The sequence below is a fragment of the Pocillopora damicornis genome, chromosome 4 (assembly GCF_964200805.1).
Source record: "Pocillopora damicornis chromosome 4, jaPocDami1.2, whole genome shotgun sequence".
Lineage (NCBI taxonomy): Eukaryota > Metazoa > Cnidaria > Anthozoa > Scleractinia > Pocilloporidae > Pocillopora > Pocillopora damicornis.
Window position 1 is genome coordinate 11,310,023 of NC_142673.1, and position 12,839 is coordinate 11,322,861.

Here is a 12,839-nt window from a genome sequence, read left to right on the forward strand (position 1 = left end):
ACTCCCCATTATGTAGACCTTTGCCTACTTAAGCTTCCCGACATAATCAAGTTAAGAACGTGTCAACTATTTTACGAAATTTGTTATTTTGCGAGATTAGTTATTTTATATAACATTCCCTCTAGTTTAGCACTTTCTTTTGTATCTGAGATCCATGAGTTACCACTAGAAGTACATCTTTGCAGCACCTGAACCCAAGCCTCTTCAGAATGAATGTAACGAGATTCTGTCCAACAGTTACAGGAATAATATTGGAAAGATATTCCTATATCAATATGGGAGAAGCCCGCTAAAACACTATTTAAAAGAGCACTTTTTATAGATTACTTTCCTCAGTACTATTACTATGTACTATTAATTCATTAGTTGTGAAAGGAGTGATTCCTATACCTTCTCTTACAACAAGAATCGTCCATGTTTTCTTTATTTAGACTATTTCCTACCGCTTTTGGCGACTCCATCACCGACACTGTCCAAAAATTACGAACTTCTTTGTATGGCGGTTCGCTCCGAGAAATTTTCTTTCTTGCGCGGAACCTAAGTGGGCAATACCATGAGGTCAAGATGGGCTCATCTTGCACGCTCGGTTAGCAAAATAAGAACACAGGATTCCATATTGCCCACGGGCATTGCTTGCCAGCGTTATAATGGAGCGAGTTATAACATAACCTAGACACAACGCGATCTGATTGGAAAAAAGTGTATTGTATATATGAATGGCTGTAAACTCATAGAAAACTGAAACTTCTTCCCGTCCTGTCAAATGACACCACACGGGGCAAGAAATTAAAAGCCTTTAGTTTGAAGGAAATAAAGAGGATACTTTGAACGCCAAAAAAATCGACAAAGATTTTATTTTTCTAACATTATCAAATTTTCTTGTAAAGAGACAATTCAACTACCTGGTTCCTCCGGTTTAAGCCTTTATTTTTCGCTGCGCGGTTAAAATGAAAGAACTTCAGAAATTCTCGAATATAATTCCCCAAACTGCTCTCCGAGAAGGAAACAGTTGGCATGTTCTCGCTTCAATAAAATTGTAGTGACAATTTAACTGGATATTTTTTAAGATCTTTACTGAAAATCTTATTTACATGAGAAAAATGCACTTGGAAAAGACTAAAAAAGTTGGTAAACCGTGAGGCGCGATCTTGTAGTTTACAAACTTTTCTCATGTTCTCCCAACATCCCGCGCGGTTCATTGCCCCGAGTGAAAAGTCTTATGGGCATTCCATTAGCTATTAACTCAGTTGAAATTTAATTTTACCAGGGGTAAATTTTGTTAAACCCAGGCGGGAAGAAAGACTATTAGAAGAGACGAAGCTTACGAATCGAATCTTGTCCCTTGCAACAAAATCCAATCCAGTAGTTTCATAACTTAAGGAAATCCTTATGAACAAGTGGCATTTAATACAGCAAGAGCCATTGCTGCGAGAAATCTTCAAAGAACCGTCCATAACATCATACAGGAAGGTACGTTCACTCAAAGACATAGATCGTGAGAGAAAAATTATAACGAAGGCAAGAAAATCGAACATACTCTGGAACCACGAAAGCCTATTAACACTTGTAACGACTGTGATAAGGAAAACTGGACGTACCCCGGAGACGTGTGGGCCTGGCTGCCCCAATTTACTCGTAACTTGACAGATCGTAAACCTCAGTCGAATAAACGCTTTCAAAACGTTCTCCTGTGCCATGTGTAATAAATGGTAGACATATATATAATCATTAGGATCACCAAACACTGTGTACTTGTTATTAATAAATACATAAGTTTGCATTTACTCAACCAGGCTAAAAATATGAGCTAATATATCATCATCTAAAAATAACCAGCTAGCAAAACGAGGGAATGTTGGTGTTTTCAAATGAATTAAAAGATATCTTATCGGGAAGGTGCATGAACAGTTCCGTCAAATGACTTGGAAGCTATGGATTTGTGCTTTTACGGTGACGGTACTGCTTTACAATGACGTATCAGTTTGAGAAATGCATTCGTATGTCTCCCACTTCGACTCTATGTTCCTGAACTTGGTGTCTCCTCGTTACACAGATATTTCGTACGATCTTACTTCTCAGGCTAGAGATTACAGCACTTTATCAGGCTATTTATAGCCTCGTTAAATAAGATTTCGTTCACTGAAATTGGTTTGACAAGTTTTATTCCCATTGTCATTCCACCTTTCGCGAAAGCAGGAAACGTGATCAGGGAGATATTCTTCTGGCTGAAAAGATGAAAGTAGAAGGTTAATACCGAAAAGTAGAAGGTTAATACCGAAACATTTACAGTTTCTTTATGGTCGGCAAACATCGCCAGGTCAAAGAGTACGCTGCACGACATCGACTCACAAGGTTGATTCCCCATTTGATCGCCACAACAAATAGCTAGCTGATAACGTAAGCTTTTTGGAAGCTCAGATGCGGTCGCATTTGCAGTTGTCACCTTTCAGGTCACAACAAGGACAGCTCCTGAGGAGTTGCCTGTGACTCCCACAAATTGTGGGTGAATAATTTAGGGTAAAAGATAAACATCCAGAGCTGGAAATGTCCATCACTGAGACTAGAGAACTCGGCCACGTATAGTATAGATGTTTTTGCAACGCAGCTTTAGAAACCCAAGTTAGCTTTTTCTTAGTGATGCGCCCGCGCATGAAACAGCTGAATTCAATTAGATACTTTAAAACCGCCAAGCCCTTGATGAGGTTCTCCTTTATCTTCATAGAGCTCTGGAGAATAACATACCTCCAGAATCTTACCACTGGTGTTTGATCATTGATCATTGCAAGGATTGATAGTCTCTCGATCAACCTGACCCACCTCAAGGTTTACAGAGATTTATGTTTAACAATGTTACAATAAATTTTGGACTGAATTTGAGTAATACGACAGTGTCATTCAGATTTCATCCCTAATTTCATCATTCTTCGTTTCACGGGTTTAAATATGGTTTTCAAGGGAACTGCCATCCAAGAAACAAATGATGGCTATAAGATATTGATTAAGGGACAGAAGCCAAATTCTAATGCTATGAGAGTAATGACCGAACCATATATGCATGTGGTTTCTCACGTTTATAGATTCTCGTGGTATTGGTTGGTACACAAATAACATTCTGAACATGTTTTTGGTATTTACAGTTTACTGAGTTGCATGGAGACCAGCTGGACTATCTAGCTACCCCAATGTATTCGACTTAACTAGGTTAACTGGTTCGATCATTTTAACAAGGTAGACCATTTTTACCAGTTGGGCCAATTTATCTAGTTCGACTATTTTAATCGTTCAAACTGCTTTGACCAGTTAGACCAGTTTAACCAGTTACACTTCTGTATCTAGCTTATTTAATTTCGTTTGACGATTTTAGCTGGTTGGATCGTTTTAATCAGTCGATCAATTTTCGTAAGCAGCCCATTTAATCTAGCTAGGCTATTTTAACCGCTTAGGCCACTTCCAATGTTTAGAACATTTTGACAGTTGGAGCATTTTAGCCAGTTGGACAATTTAAACGGGTTGGATCAATGTAACTAGTTAGACCATTTTTTCCAGATGGTCCGTTTTAAACTGCTGGACCATTTTTTTGAGTTTGACCATTTAAACTAGTTTAATAATTTTAATCAGTTGGACCATTTCCTTCTGTTGAACCATTTTACCTAGTTAGACCATTTTAGCCATTTCAAACATTTAAACTGGTTTAACTATTTTAACAAGTTGCACCATTTTATCCAATTAGACCATACTACGGGAGCTATAAAGGTCATTATAGGAGCTGTGATGTCAAAAGCTCGCACCATCTAATGGAAAGGCAATATGGGCATTTTTTGTCATTCCACAGCTCCCATAGTATCTCTTTTCACATTCATCCTCTGGAGCCCGTTCTCTGGGGGTTAGGAAGTTATTTTCATTATGTTACAATATTATTTTATTATTAATGTATTATTACACGTGGATTTTCAAGAAGGATATTCAGATAATATTGGTATCATAGTGGCCAAGATAGTGATTACGTATGATAGTCAAGAGATTATAGAAGTAGGGATAGTAGTTCTAAGAGTAGTTTTATAGATGGTAGTGTACTGGATGATGATTCTTTTCACATAAGTATAAGGGTAGTATAAGATATTTACAGATGGTAAAATAGAAGAAGCAGGAAAATAATTACGTTATATGGTAGAGGATTTAAAAAACCAGGAAAAAAAAAACCAAGAAGACATTTATAAACATAAACAAGAATAGCTTTCATGATAATAAACATAAAATAGTAAGGAAATCTATATACTTCGGAAAATACTATATTGATAAGTTATTTTTAACCTAACCAAGAAATATGATAGAATACGAATAAGATAAGAATAAGCACAGCATGAAAAAAGAGATTTACGGATAATTAAAGTTGCGTAAATTTACGTAAAAGTCGTCGTGTCTTTACGCCATTACTATAATGCTCGCAAAGGCGCGTAAAGGTAGATTTACGTCATCAGATGTAAAGCTTTCGTAAAGGTAACTTAAAGCTGAAGAGCCAGATTTACGTTCAATGTAAAGTTTGCGTAAAGTTAAAACTTACTAGACTGAAGTTAGAGTTGTTGTAAAACCGGCATAAATATGTCTAGACACATCTATGCTTGTGTACATTTTACCTAAAGGGTAAACACACATACCAGTCCCACAACAATGGCCCATCCCATGCCTCCCGTAGAACAACAGTAGCTTCCCCTAAGAGGACACATAATCCAGTAGTGACAGCCCCATCCCCAAGTACACGGCCTTCAACTGCAGCTCCATCCTTGATGCTAAGTTCCAGTTTAACCCCCAAGACTTCAAAAAAGAAAGACTCTAACTCTAAAAAGGACAGTGCCCGTAGGCGGTCGCGAGCTGTTTCACCAGTTTATTAATTTTGTTAAGTTTGCCTACATGTATTTTTTTGGAAGAAGGTGTTCAATTTTTTGGAACATTAATTTTCTGTAGTGACAGGAGACCAAAAATTTCAAATGTTAATGTTTATGGTATTTTTAAGTGATACTAGTACAATGTTATCAATTTTCTATTTTTCTACTGACACCGATATAAAGCAAGTGTTTTAGGTCTCAATTGTTCCGGTTAACAATATTTCAACTGAGATTAGTGCAAAATTTTCAATTTTGACTACTGATGTCAGAACAAAATTTCAAGTTTCAATCCTTCAGTTATTTAATTGTTTTCAAGTGTTTCAAAGCCGTCATACTTCAAATGATGTAAGAACAATGCTTTTAAATTTATAACTTATTGCCTTTTCATTCATATTATAAATTGATATTATTAGAGCAAGGTTATCATATTTGGTGGCGTTATTGAAACCAAACAGAAATAATGACTTCATAATATCAATTTTTTGTCACTCTGGATCTTTTATCGGAATCAGTAAATGTAAAATGTGATGAATGTGAGGTTATTAGATTTGCACTGTTAAACTTAATTTAACTCAATTCTGAAAATAGATTTAAATTGTTGGTGTTATAACTATTACGGTATAATCTAACCAACAGGAAAAACACTACAATTCCACAAGCTCAACTACTTTATTAAACAGCTAATAATATACATGGAAAAATTACTCGGTTCTGATTGGTTAAGATCAATGCAGTTTTCAGGTAATTCAGTGCAGAAGAGAGTTAATTCAGTGCAGAAGAGGGTTAATTCAGTGCAAAGAAAGACATCACAGATAGCCAATCAAATGCGAGCCTTGGATGTCGCAACAAAATTTGAAAATTTGCGAGCGAAACAATGGCCGGCGTTTTAAGTAGGTTTTCTTTCGCCACCGCAGCTGAGAAACAGCTTAAACAACGAAAACACTATAAAAAGCACTGCTTTTTGGTTGTCAGTTTGGAAAAAGTGGTGTTTAGAGAAGGGAATTGCCAAGGAAATCGAAAATTACGAGCCGACCCAGCCACTTTGCTCGAGCGATCCAACGCCGAAATTCATAATCATAGTTAAACCTCGGAAACGACGATTCCATTTCATCGAAAGTGCTTTGGACACAGACTGAACTATTCCTTGAACTGTTTAGTCGGACTTTGAACTTTCTTGCATCTTAAAGATGTGAAGATATCATTGCCTATTATTGTTTTGATCCTACGCGGTTGTTTTGACCGAACGCACGGTTTGAATAAATTATTTTTTGCACTTGATGCGCTCGCTTTGCTTATGTTTAATTATGATAAGCCATCTCGTATTTTTCCATGTATATTATTAACACGTAATCGCATGATTTTTCACGTGCAATTTGGAATAAACAAGCACTTGTTAATTTTTTCAAAGACCATAAATTGCACTCGCCCTACGGGCTCGTGCAATTTTGTCAGTCTTTAAAAAAATTTACTCGTGCTTATTTATTCCAAATTGCACTCGAAATCATGTGATAACCTATACAAATAATGTTCTTAAAAAGGAGCGACTCCTAAAAGTAGTACAATAATGCTATCATATAGTGCTATGCTATGCATATCTAGTGCAGTGGCTTGCCTTCACCAAGAAATTCCCACGGGACTTAAATTATGAACATTTGCGACTGGACTGTACACCCCTTGGAAATTAGTGTATAGAAATATCCGGTATATGAATTATTCTTGCAGCTAACATCATTTGGCGCTCCGGCCACGCGATACGTGCGACCTTTCTTCTAGATTTCTCTTTACTCCACCATTGTTGCCGGCGTGTCTTCGCGTCGTCACAGCTATGTAACACGATCGTATTGGCCGCCAAATCCAACTTTCAATGCACAAAAAATGATCAAGGAGAAGTCGCTGGGTGCGAAGGTCGATTATTTCTAATTTTAAATATAGTTATTTACCAGAAAATGCGAAAAAAATTTCGTGTCATGGGCACTTTAAGCTCCGAGTAATTCTTTTCCACTGGTAACGTCAACAGATAGTTCCTTTTCATGAAGAATCGATGCATACAGGTTTTAAATGGAGTCAGGGTCACCAGATAAAATATACTTCAATTCAAGCTTAGTTGAACCGGCTTCTAGTTGCTCTTCCTGATTTGTGAGGTCAAAGTACAGGATACCATAAAGTTTTTCAAATATCTATCGTTGGCCCACTGAGGTAATCATCGAACTGTCTGCTGTATCTCATCAATGTGCGATATATTCTGGCAACCTCACTATTTGGTTCCATTCATTCTTGTAGATAAAATACACCATTACTCAATTCCAACTTTACGCTAGTAAATTTCAAATTAGCAGCTGACAGCAAATGTGTCTCACAGAAACATATTGTGTCTGATCAGACAATTTCCCAGTGTCGAGTGCCCAAATGAACACATGTCTTGGTTTTCTTATGCTGGATATTAGTTTAAAGTACTTCCCTGCTGTTTTGTGGTTGGAATGATTTCAACACGTTCCTTCAAATAGGGCCAAGTATGTGGTTTTAAATAACTGTGCAAAAAAATATTTTCACCTCTTGCATTCAACATCATCTTTGGCATCCATAAGACAAAACCAGTGACCACATATCTCCCTTAAACTGCAATTGCTTTAAAAATCACATTATCATCACACTCAATGTATATCAATACTGAATTTACCATTGGGGCTCATCTCACCTGCAAAAGTATCAAAGAAACCATATCTGTTGAGTGATATGATAGCATTAACAGGAGCAGCAGCAGTTGATGCTCGTTATATCTTCTACCCTTTAACATATACTTCATTGTATTCTGCCCTTTCTGAAGGTCTGAAGCTAGTACCTTCAGATGGAGGAGCACTTTGTGTATATTTCATTATATCAGCACCAGATTTACCTCTACTTCATCAATTGGCGTGGTGGAGGCTTCCTCGAACCTACGTCAAGAAATCGACGCCCAAATACAAAGCTACTCATTCCTAACACAGGTACGTCTATACGCCAAACATTTTTCGTCGTTCAGGCTCGATTCTCTCGTAAACCCGATACACAACAACAGCCATGGCCTCTCCTCCACTAGCCCCTAAGCAGTGGAGACTCTCGAAGAACGAGCCTATAAACAGCTTCCAGAATTGAAGGCAAAATCTGGTCCATTCCTCGCCGACGGTATCACATGGGAAAAGATGACTAAGACCCAGACCCTGCGCAGCTTCACCGATGTCGGAGGAACAGTACCACTCTCCCAACGCCAAATGGCCCGGAAGAAAGTCAATTTCCTGGAACTCATGCTCAGGCAAATAGCCAACTATTGTCCTGCAATACTTAGGAATACCATAGTTAAGAACTCGAGCTCTACCCCATCCGTTTGGAACATGATACACACACATTTTGGCTTCCAGATCACGGGAGCTCACTTTCTGGATTTCGCCAACTTGCATTTAGAAGCTGATAATGGCCTAGAGAACCTCTTCCAAAGACTGATGGCCTTTGTTGATAACACCTTACCGATAGCCTGTCCCACTACGGTGAAGTGACCAACGAGGACGAGGAACAATTTTCCACCTTGGAGAATTTCATTTTCCTGACCGGGCTTAAACTGATACATCCTGAGTTATCTAAGTTTGTAAAACAGAGGTACAGAACAAAATTAAGATCACGAACTTTAGCCTCAATAAAACCAAAATCTCAGTCCCACACCTCCTTACTTGACAAAATACGTACAGCTGACGGCACTAGGATTATGTGCACCGCTGTTAAAAGCTATCGTAAACCTACTGGCAGTGGAACTCCATACAAGGGGAACACACCACCCAGCCACCCAGCCACCCAGCCACCCAGCCACCCAGCCACCCAGCCACCCAGCCACCCAGCCACCCAGCCACCCAGCCAGGTCTTATCCACTATGCAAACAAGGCAGCAAACCTGATAGAGGGCAATTCCTGAGTGAATGTAGTTTCCTTGCAGAACAGTATATAGCCAAAGCCAGACAAATCTCCGACATATTTGATGATCCCCTGAATCTGGGAGCAGATCTGGGCAGATGAATCAGTCAGTGACACTGACAACACCGGATCACGCCCAAGTACCCATGCCTTCCGCATACAGACTCGCCAGTCACCATACTTGGACATAATGTATTCACACCATCCAGTGCGCGTAACCATTGACAGTGGCGCCACAGGAAACAAGATTCGTCAACACCACTGTTAACTCCCGAACGTCACTTCCTCAAACGGAACAAAGACTTCTGTCGAGTACATGCCATCTGCACGCTGGATACCCACAGCGACAACGTACAGCCGCCAGTCTCGCCATCACCCAGGCCGCCAGTACATCCGGCTAGCACAAAACACTCTGAAAACATGGGCCTTGACCCAGACAGCTTACTCTCACACGATACCAGAGCAAAGTTTACCTCAGTCTTGGATGAATAAGACCTCATCTTCGACCCAAACATCACAGGCTACAAGGGCACAGAAGGTCAATTCTAAGTCAGAGTAAACATGACTCATGTGGAACCCCCAACAGAAAGGTAGGCTGCCCCAGTATGCTCACTACCAACTACTGGAAATCCAACAGAAGTTTGATGAGCTCGAAGCATTAAGCGTCTTTAAACGCCCAGAAGACATCAACATTCCCGCGAGGACCTAAACCCATCCTTCCTTAGCAAGAAACCCAGCGGCGGGTACCACTTAGTCACGACATTCGCCTGTGTTGGCTGCTACATCAGCCCCAGCCATCGCTTACGCCTGATGTGGACTCCACATTACGTCTTATTGCAGAGTGGAAACACATCATCGCAACAGACTTGACTAGCGCATTCTACCAGATTCCACGCTCACGCGACTCCATGAAATATTGTGGAATTGCCACACCATTTCGGGGTGCACGAGTGTATACATGGTCTACCATGGGCATGCCAGACTCTGAGACGGCCCTGAAAGAACTCATAAGCTGAGTGCTTGGTGACCTATCAAAGGAACGCATTGTAGCCAAAACTGCAGATGACCTGTATTGCGGCGAAAACTCCCTAGGTGAACTCCTGCTGAATAGGAAGAGGTCTTACAAGTCCTGCACAAGTGCGATCTTCGCCTTTCCACAGCTAAAAGAATCATCAACCCTCAGTCCACAACCATACTAGGCTCGACTTGGAACTCTGGCACTTTAAGTGCCTGCCCACAATCACCACTCTTGCCTCATGCCCCAAACCTGACACTGTCGCCCGAATGAGGTCATTCATCGGAGCTTCCAAGGTGTTCTCCCGCATCATCCCTGGATGCTCTACCCTAATGGCAAACCTTGACGACACCATTGCTGACTGTGAATCTAAACAGATGACTCAGTGGACAGATGACCTCCTTGCGTCATTCCACAAGGCTCAGTCAGCCCTTACCATTGCTCACGCTATCTCACTCCCCATCCCAAGTGATCAGCCGTGGATTGTAATAAACGGAGCACTCTGCAAACCCAGAATAGGCGCCACACTGAACGTCACCCATAATGACAAGTTACGCCCAGCAGGTTTTTCTAGTACCAAACTGCGAGGGTCCCAATGAACGCTGTTACCATGTGAAATAGAGGCTCTAGCAATCACCGTTGCCACCAAACACTTCAGCCCATACCTGGTACAGTCCCATCATGAGGCCTGCATATTGACCAAAAGCAAACCTTGCATACAGGCTTATGAAAAAACCTTGCAGAGGAGAGTTTCCAGCAAGCCCCCGTGTATCTACCTTTCTGTCCACCGTGAGCCGCTATCAGGCTTCTGTAAGACACGTATCTGGCTCTGCAATACTACCTTCAGATTTCTCGACTCGCAGTGCAGCTCCGTGTGACGATAAAGCCTGCTAGGTCTGTGCCTTCACAAGGCTCACCTAGGATTCTGCTAACAGACACACGTCAATCCAAGACATACTCAATGGCAATGAGCGTCTATCTTCCGTTCACCAGTTGCAATGCCTGGTTGGCCACACAGGCAGAATGTCCCGATTTACGAGCCACCTACAAATGCATCCACCGTGAGCCGCTATCAGGCTTCTGTAAGACACGTATCTGGCTTTGCCATACTACCTTCAGATTTGTCCACTCGCAGTCCAGCTCCGTGTGAGGATAAAGCCTGCTAGGCCTGTGCCTTCACAAGGCTCACATAGGATTCTGCTATCAGACGCACGTCAATCCAAGACATACTCAGTGGCAATGAGCGTCTATTTCCCGTTCACCAGTTGCACTGCCAGGTTGGCCACACAGGCAGAATGTCCCGATTTACGAGCCACCTACAAATGCATTGTTGTCCCTGGCAGGTACTAGCTCAGACACCCACCCAGTAATCAACTCAAGGGTGTCACAAAGCGCTATCTGTATGCCCTGGATATAGACAAAGCCATCGTCCAAGTGACTAACGCTTGCCGCCAGTGTGCTGCCTTGCGTCAAACTCCGAAAGGATGAAAGAAGCAGTCAACCTCCCCTCCATCTGATGCCGTTGGCGTTTTGCTCGCCGTTATGAAACGATCGAGACAGCTTGTACTAGCGCTACGTGAATGCGTAACTTCTTTCACAGCTACGACCCTTTTAGAGGATGAGCGACACCACACCTTATCTGCCTGTGTCCAACTGCATCCATTCGATGGACCGCCAGCCGTTGTATGTATTAATCCTGGTCAAGGGTTCAAGGCACTAACAGAAGATCAACAACTAAAGCATCACAGAATCACCATAGAGGTCAGAAATGCCAAGAATCATAACAAGAATCCTGTAGCCGAGATGGTGGTTCAAGAGATTAAAAACGAGTTACCCTAACACGACCCAGTAGGAGACCCCTTGTCCTTTCTGACACTCGCAGTAACCACAGCCAACCTCAGCACACACATCCGCTCATGTGGCCTTTCCTCTAGAGAGATGTGGACACAGCAAGATCAATTCAAAACCAGCAAATACCATTGCATGACCAAAGCATCATCTTTAAGCAGAACGAACATCGTATTGCCAACCACACCCACAGTGAGAAGGCAAAGGCCCCCATCGCGAGGCGCTGCCCAGCTGCTTGCATTGCTGTTGGTGATTTAGTCTACCTCTTCTCCGATCGCAACAAGACAAGAACTTCCGATCGCTTTTTGATTGCAGAAATAACCGGTTCTTTTTGCAACATCGGAAGGTTTGTTGGCTCCTAATTTCAAAGCACATCTTACTGTGTGAAGACATCTGATTGCCACAGGGCTCCATCTGAAGTAACAGACGTCCAACCATGAGCAATCAACTGTGATACTAACTCCTCATCTGATGAAGCCCTTCCAGCATAGCCAGTAACTTCCCCTCCATCTCCAAACGTCATACCAAGTGCAATCTCAACATCTGCGACTCAAGAGGTTCTTGATGTCAACCTTCCTACTGAATGATACGAGCCTTGCTAAGACACTCGCCCTGATCCAGTTTTAAACACCCCACCACAGGCAATGACTCTGATACCTGTCCCTTGCCCTGCATGTCCACACGCGTGCGACGTCGTCCCGCACGATAGGATGACTTTGTTCTGAACTCTAACTGAGCTCTAGACACTATGAACTGTAACTAAGATTTTGATTCTGAGTCATCAACTCCAACCATGTAACCCCCTACTTCATAGAACTCGGTTAATTTTCTTTAAAAGATCTATATCCATTACTATTAGCTATTTGCATTTAACTTGGTATTTGTCATGTACCCATGGAGCTCGTCACTAATTTAAAAAGATCGAGGGTAGAGGAAAAGGAAGCCACGCCAGTACCAGACAACGGTACGCTAGTTATAGACATGCATGGCCGCGTGCTTCGCTCTGTTCTTCGCGTGTTTCTAAGCTGGCTCTTCCGTTATCATCATACCAGTTTCATTAAAGCCTCAGTTTTGTTACAGGTTGTTTCATTGATTTACCTCTACTTCATTAACTGATGCAGTATTTGTATCCAACGTAGTTGATCCTACTTTATC

The 12,839-nt window shown here is 41.5% G+C and overlaps 1 pseudogene; it reads left to right on the forward strand.

The window, feature by feature from the left end:
• Positions 1 to 10,105: 10,105 nt before the first annotated feature.
• Positions 10,106 to 12,420, forward strand: LOC149046808 (uncharacterized; annotated as a pseudogene).
• Positions 12,421 to 12,839: the final 419 nt, after the last annotated feature.